The sequence below is a fragment of the Orcinus orca genome, chromosome 10 (assembly GCF_937001465.1).
Source record: "Orcinus orca chromosome 10, mOrcOrc1.1, whole genome shotgun sequence".
NCBI classification, from domain to species: domain Eukaryota; kingdom Metazoa; phylum Chordata; class Mammalia; order Artiodactyla; family Delphinidae; genus Orcinus; species Orcinus orca.
In genome coordinates, this window is record NC_064568.1 from 63,933,607 (window position 1) to 63,940,721 (window position 7,115).

General features: G+C 43.0%; 1 pseudogene; it reads right to left on the reverse strand.

The window, feature by feature from the left end:
* Positions 1 to 2,172: 2,172 nt before the first annotated feature.
* Positions 2,173 to 5,425, reverse strand: LOC101271096 (ubiquitin-associated protein 2-like; annotated as a pseudogene).
* Positions 5,426 to 7,115: the final 1,690 nt, after the last annotated feature.

Genomic DNA, 7,115 nt, shown 5'->3' on the forward strand with positions numbered 1-7,115 from the left:
GGCCACAACAGTGAGAGGCCCGTGTACCGCAAGAAAAAAAAAAAAAAGTAAAAAAAAAAAAAAAAAAAAAAAAAGTAGGTATAATAATGGTACATAGCTTATACATTTGTTTTGAAAATTAATCTATGTAAAGTGTTTTGAAAAAGTCCAAGACATAGTGAACACTGTAGGGCTTACTTACTGTTGTCTCCTTTTAATCAAACTCCAAGTTATTCTAACACAAAATGAAAAGAATTGGATGCTGTAAAAGACGGGAAGAGTTTTGGGGAAGACAGAAGCATGCATTTTTGAGAAACTTTCATGAACAACTGAAGCAACAGAAGATGACTAAAGATGTTGTTAGGAACATTTTATTATTTTGTGATTGATAAAATCTATAGGACTCTTCAATCTTTTGGGCTCAGATTTGCATTGCTTTCCATGGAACACATTTGGGTGAACCGATGGTTCATGTCTAAACTGAAATCTAATCTGCCACAAAACTATCGCTTTCCCTATTTCTGATAAAATCTAAGTGTTTTCCTGGTTCCTTAAATATGGGAATTCAGTGTCATTTTTTGGGTCCTACATATCTCCCTCTTTCAAACCCAATCAGTGGCAAATCCTGGTCAAATATGTTCACAGGTGTCTTTACCACTTCCTTTCTGTTACCATTTCACAAAGCTGGGTCCTCACCTTCCTGCTGCTGCATTGCTTGAGGCTTCCCAGCAGGCGCTGCTACCAGCGACCCTCACCTCACCATTGCTAGAGTACAAGAGAAGAGATGGGTTTAATTTTTCCTTCCAAGGGTACAGATTTCAGAAAATAGCCATTTGAGTTCACTTCTACTACTAAAAGTAACCAAGTGGTAGTTTTATTCCTAATGTGATAAGCCACATATGAATTTAAAGAATAGTAATGCCCCATTTTACATATACATACAGAAACTGATAGAATGGCACACATATATAAGCATGTTTTATATATGTATATGTATAGGTATATAATGGGGCATTGCTGATATAGATATACATATAGATATAGGTATATCTGTCTTTTCCTTCTTAGAAGCTACAATGATTCTTCACCAGTAGCTGTTCATACTAGCATGAACATGGATGTTAGTAGTGAGTTCAGATCCAGCAAGTAATTCCTGACTTTCAGATCACTATGCAACTGAAGAATGCTTTGAAATGAATATCATATTTTTACTTTGAACATTTGTTATTTCTGACTTGATGCATACCCGTTCTGCATTTTATAAGGGCCTCCATAGTGAGTGTGTATGTGTGTATACAGCCCCCTACACACATACACACGCAAAGAAAGAAAGCAAGTGAGAAGAAGATGCCTGTCAACTTCAATTCTATATGCATAAAAATGCATGAGAGAAGGGACTGAAAATGTAGGGGCAAAAAGTCAGGAAATGTCAAGCTTGATAGGTCATGCCGAGGGGAAAAATGTACTCTAAAAATGTCCTACCATTTAACGTACTGGTATTAATTTGATTTTATATTCAACAAGAATATGTTATGTATATCCATGATCATATCTAGATTGTTATTCTACCAAGCTAAGACTTCTGTTGCTCAGTGGAGCTCAGCATTTCAAGGCTGTTAATCTCTGCTTGTCATTCATGCCAGTTTTGGTGTGTGTTTTTTTGTAGTACAGGTTTTCTTTTTACATATACCAGACACATTAATCCATTAAATTTCAGGACACAGTACAAAAAAAAAAAAAAACAATTCAACTAATTCATCTGACAATGCTGTTCATATTCATGATGCCATTTTTTGTTGTTGTTGGTTTGTTTCCTAATAATAAAGAAGGAGACTTAGGGCTGTTGGGCTGATATATATTTGGGGGTCCCCCCTTCCCCCTCCCCCAAACCCCACCAGGGTGAACAGGAGGAGGAAAAGGGAGGGCAGGGCCCACAGCAAAGTTTCATAATCTTGAATCCAGTGGGGGAGGAGGAGAGGAAAGGAAGGAAAAAAAAGGAGAAAATATAAATCCTATAATACATACAACAGAGTGGGGATGGTACAGACATGAAGCTGAGGCATGGGGTGGGCCGCTGGGGGTGGGTGCAGCAGAACCTCCCCCACATTCCTTTCTCTCTTTAATGCTGTTTCCATAGTTACCAGGCTGAGAAGCCCTCTCAGAAGATGGGACCAGGAGAAGAGAGTCAGGGACTCAGTTGGGACCCCAGCTATAGCTGTTGTAGGCAGACTTGCTGGTCTGGGGCTTCTGTGGGATGGAGCTGGTCTGCTTACATTGCCCACTGCCTGTGTGGCCATCCTGCTGCACGTGATGGTGAAGGATCTGGGAGTGAGGCTGCTGATGGGGGGTCAGAATGTGCCTAAAGGGGGCAGGTGGGTAGGCAGCAGATGTGGCCAGATTGATGCCCCCTACTTCCTAGGGATGAACGCAAGTTGAAGGAGGCAGCAGGAGTACTGGAATGAAAACCTTGTTTCTCAAAGGCCTGCTGGGTTTTGGAGTACACAGAACCTGAGATATCTGGCACACCTGTGTTACTGGAGGTGACTGATACACCAGTGTTGTATCCATGAGACCCATATCCACTTGGCTGTTGGAAAAGGGTGGCTGATGCATTCACACTGACATTCACACCATGCTTCTTGGAAGAGGTAGGAGCCACAGGGAACACAGCAGGCCCATACTGGAAGGTGCTGGGGAGGCCCGGAACCCCTGTGTAGTATGGCAGGCTGTTGTAACTGTAGCCAGGATGCAGCGCCGGGTTCAGGAATGTCTGCTGCATGGTGTAGTGAGTCTGTGTCTGGTTATGCTGGGGCTGGGCTAAGGCTGTGGCTGGGGCTGGGGACGAGGCATCCCCATGGCCGAACTTTGTGAGGTCACCAGAATAAGTGTTGCTGGCCAGGCTACCATCCCTCCCAGTCAGCGGAGTGGTGGGTGTGGGAAATGGGAGGCTGTAGTAATCCAATGGAAATCTTGTCTGAAGCATCTGCAGGTCATCATAACCATATACTTGTGGCGGGTAGGCATGTAACAGCCCTAGAGCCATAATATATGGATTAGGCAACAACAGCAGGACCCCAGGAGGGAGGTTGGGAGGAGCTTTTCCTGAAGTCATAGCAACTGAGCTTCAAGTGGAGGCTATGATGGTAGAGTTGCTGCCTAGACTGAGGCCCAAGCTCCTGCCACTATTGAGACTGGAAGAGACACTGACCATTGGTGCAGAGACTGTGCTGGATGTGGTGGAGAAAGTGCTGGAGGAAGAATGAAGATTTGCCTCACTCTCCATGCTTGTGTGCAAAATAGTGGATGTCGAAGTCCGCTCAGAAGATGTTGATGATGAAAGGGTATTCTGCTGAGTAGATAACATGCTGCTGTGTTGTGTGCTGGTAGTATTTGGAATCTCCTCATTGTGGCTCAAGCCACCCAAGGAGGATGAGTACTGATTGGCTGTCGTCAGTAAGGAATTTGCAGATACCGTTTCACTGAGAGGGGGGATGCTAGAAGTGGAAGGTGCAGAGCCTGTAGCATCTTCAACAGATTGCGGGTTCTGCAACTGCATGGCCTGCACAGAACTGAAGCCATTCTTTGCCTGAGTCAAGTCCTTTTGGGGTGATGAAGAGATGGAGCTGGGTTACCACTGAGTCTGTGTGGATCACTGTTCATAAAGAGGGCCCTGAGCATTATTTTGGGAGGTATAGGTTGTCGACTGAATTGGGCCACTCTGATAACTGGACTCCTGGTTAGATGAAATTGTGGATGAAGATTCACTGGCCGTGCTGGTATAGAGGCTACTTGGAGCCTGGCTTGAAGAGGTGCTCGTGGTGGGAGTAGACTCATAATCAGAAAGGACAGACTCTGACCCAAACTGCAATGCCCCAAACTGCAGGCGGAGCCCTGAGATATGTGCTGAGCCAGGCATCTCAACAGCCAGAGCAGGAATCTTAGAAGTCACGGAGGCTTTTTTCTTCTGCTGTTTCAGTTTTTGCTGAGCTGGCTGAGGACTGGAGGATTGTTTGTCTGAAGACCCAGGAGACATTTGAGGAGTCAAGGTGGATTTGCTTGGCAGAGGAGAACACGGGTTGGGGCGGGGAGGTGCAGCAGTGGAGGTAGCCACTGTGGGTGGCTTCTCCTGAAGGAACACCTCCATCACAGTTGAAGACGGGGTGAAAGGCTAGTGCTTTGTAAAGGGGCTGTGCACTGTTGAATCATTTGGGTTCTTCATATCATACTGCATCAGCGATAGGGATTGTGTGGTGGAGCCCATGTTCCAAGAGGAGGTGGTGGTGGTTCCAGATTGAGAATGTTGAGCTGCCAACTGAGCCAGGACCTGAGCAGTCTTGAAGTGCTCCAAGAACTGAGAGCCTGTGGTGCTTCCACTTTTAGCTTCACCAACATCACCAACTTCTTTCCCTAACATGCTCACCATACTGTGATGAGAAAACATGTTCCCTGAAGCAGGCTGCGATATGGCGCTCTGCTTCGAGTTACTGAAGACCAGAGGCTGGAGAAGAGAAGGAGACTGAGATGGATCCAGATTAGATGAGTCATTCCCCATTGAAGGCAGTGTCTTCCCCAACAGAGCAGCAAGGTCAATTCTCTGACCAGCAGTGATTGTCACATTCTCCACAGGCAGATGCTCTGACGACACATTAGAGGCAGTGAAAATCTTGGTCTCGGAAAGATCTTCATTCCCGTCTTCAGTTTCCCACTCCTCTGTTGCAGTCCTCTATGCACTCATCCTATCACCAGGTTCAAAGTGGCCAGTGCTGTTCTATGTATTGCAGCTGTTATTGACATAGTTATCAGTATTTGCCAGCTCTGCATAATCAGCTGGATTAAAGGTTCCCATTCCTTGAGCAGAAAACCTTCCTCCCCACCTACCAGAGTCACCTCTGCCTCGGCCATGACCTCTTCTGCCTCTTTCTGTGCCTCTTCGAGAAGGCGCTCCACTCTTGGTGCCATCTAACCCATTTTCCTGACCTCAAAACTCTCGTCCATGGCTGGCACCTCTCCCCCGTCTTGGTGACCCACCACGTCGCCGACTATAGTCTCTGTCCCGGTCTCGATTTTCTTTGCCTTCCTTGTTGGATTCCGTTTGGCCACCATCTTTCTGTCCTGAGACTCCCTTCTTCTTCCCAACCATCTCCCAGGAATGCATATCTGGGTTTCCTTCCAGCAGTACATTGATGGCTCTATTGACATCTCCATTGCAGTCATGCAAAGCAATGACACATTCATCCTGGTTCTTGCCTGTGATATCAATCAGTTGTTTCACCTTTTCCTCAAAGTCAGCATCATTATGGTCCAAAATCATCTGTGCAAGTCGAAGTTGCTCCTCAGTGGCCCAGGGCTGCTGCTTGTGCTGTGTCTGGTTTTAATTTTCAGGTCGTTCCCAGTTTCCTCGGGCTCGGTTAATGCCCACCCATGTCATCATTTACAGTATATACGAATAACAATATTTACAACGTAGAATACTCAGTCTCCTCCTCATGCCAGTTTTTAAAGAATTGTTTGAATGTAACTGCACAACATGCTGTTTTGTCCCCTAGTGTTGTCCCAAAGTCTTTTGTGACTGAAAAGCTGTGGTGATCATGGACCTGTGGTGTCTAGGTAAAAGGCTGCTTTTCTCCCCTAAAGGATGAGTCAGGAAAACCAATCACACCCAAACATAAAGCAATACATCTCCAAGCACACTTCTGTCTGATTCTTCTCACGAGCATAACATAAATGAGAGATAAAAGGAGTTGGTCTGCAGCCGGACTCCCTCACATTACCCCTCAGCCACTTCCTTCCTTCTGTCACAGGTGAGAGCTGACTCATCGGTAAGGGGCGTGCAAGTGGAGCACCTCGACTTTGAATGACTGTTCACACCTAACTTCCCCAGCAACATTTAATTTTAATGTGCTTCCTTGTTCGTGATGCTCCTCAGGTGTCATCTGTGTGGTTAACCCACTCCAAGGGTGGCATGCATAGTGGGTCAATATTCCCCTTTCATGTGCCTATAGCACATAGATAATCAATAACTATATTGTTTCCCACTTAGTCCAGACATCTTTAGAATTCTCAATACAATTGCATGTCAGGTGAACTTCATCAATCAGGGCTAAAACCTACTTGCTATGCCTAGGTTACTCATTTTCATTTAAAATATGTGTATTGTAAAAAAGAGTTCAGGCGACAAAATGATGGATCTCAAATTTATTTTTATGAGTATTCCTTATTAAGTTAGCAATAACAACAAAAATATATGTATGTATGTGTGTATATATACATATATATTTATTAACAAGACTCATCCTTAGGACCGTCATTGACTTTTGTATATGTTTACTCAAAAATATTATGAAATGAAAATGCTATCAGATTATTAATTTTATTCAAGAGACTGTTAAACACGTTTAAAAAATAGCCACAAATACATGTGCAAGTTATGTTATTTATTAAGTCTACAGAAAAACATGGTAGAGTGTGTAGATTTATGGTAACATTCTTTCCTCTATGCTCCCCAAAGTCACCATACTTAGGTCGATTGTAATTCTTGCCACATTGTTTTGAAACCACTTCCTTTCTTATTTCACTGACTAACTCTTTCGAAACAGGAGAGCCTGGCTTCTCTTTGCATCATGTGATAACTGATTGAAATAACTGATTGAATGAATAAATGATTCTATTTTTTTAACAAGTGGTGTTATATTATTCTGCTGTCACGAGACTAACTCTATTCTTAGTGCTTCCAAAGCATGTTACTATTCTTATCTCAGTGAAATTTTGTTCAATGACTAATTTCAAATGTATTTTCACCTTAAGACAATTTCCTTCTTTTTTTTTTTTGGCTTGCTGAAATAGTAAATAAACTGACATAAGTGTTAGTTCTCTGAATGAGTCATTTTAATGTTACTAATTAGTTTAAATGGTGAAATTAATATTTAAAAGCTATAATCCTTAAAACTATATAAGTAACTAAATTGGCTTTGAAGGCTGTAAATGTTTTAATACTCACACAAGAATGTTAACTTGCAATCATCTTAGAAAAAGTTTAAAATCCATTTCCAACAAACTATATTATCTTTGAACCTACTGAGAAACATTTGGAACTTGAATTTTTTTAAATAAATTATATTTATAATTCTCTGTACAAC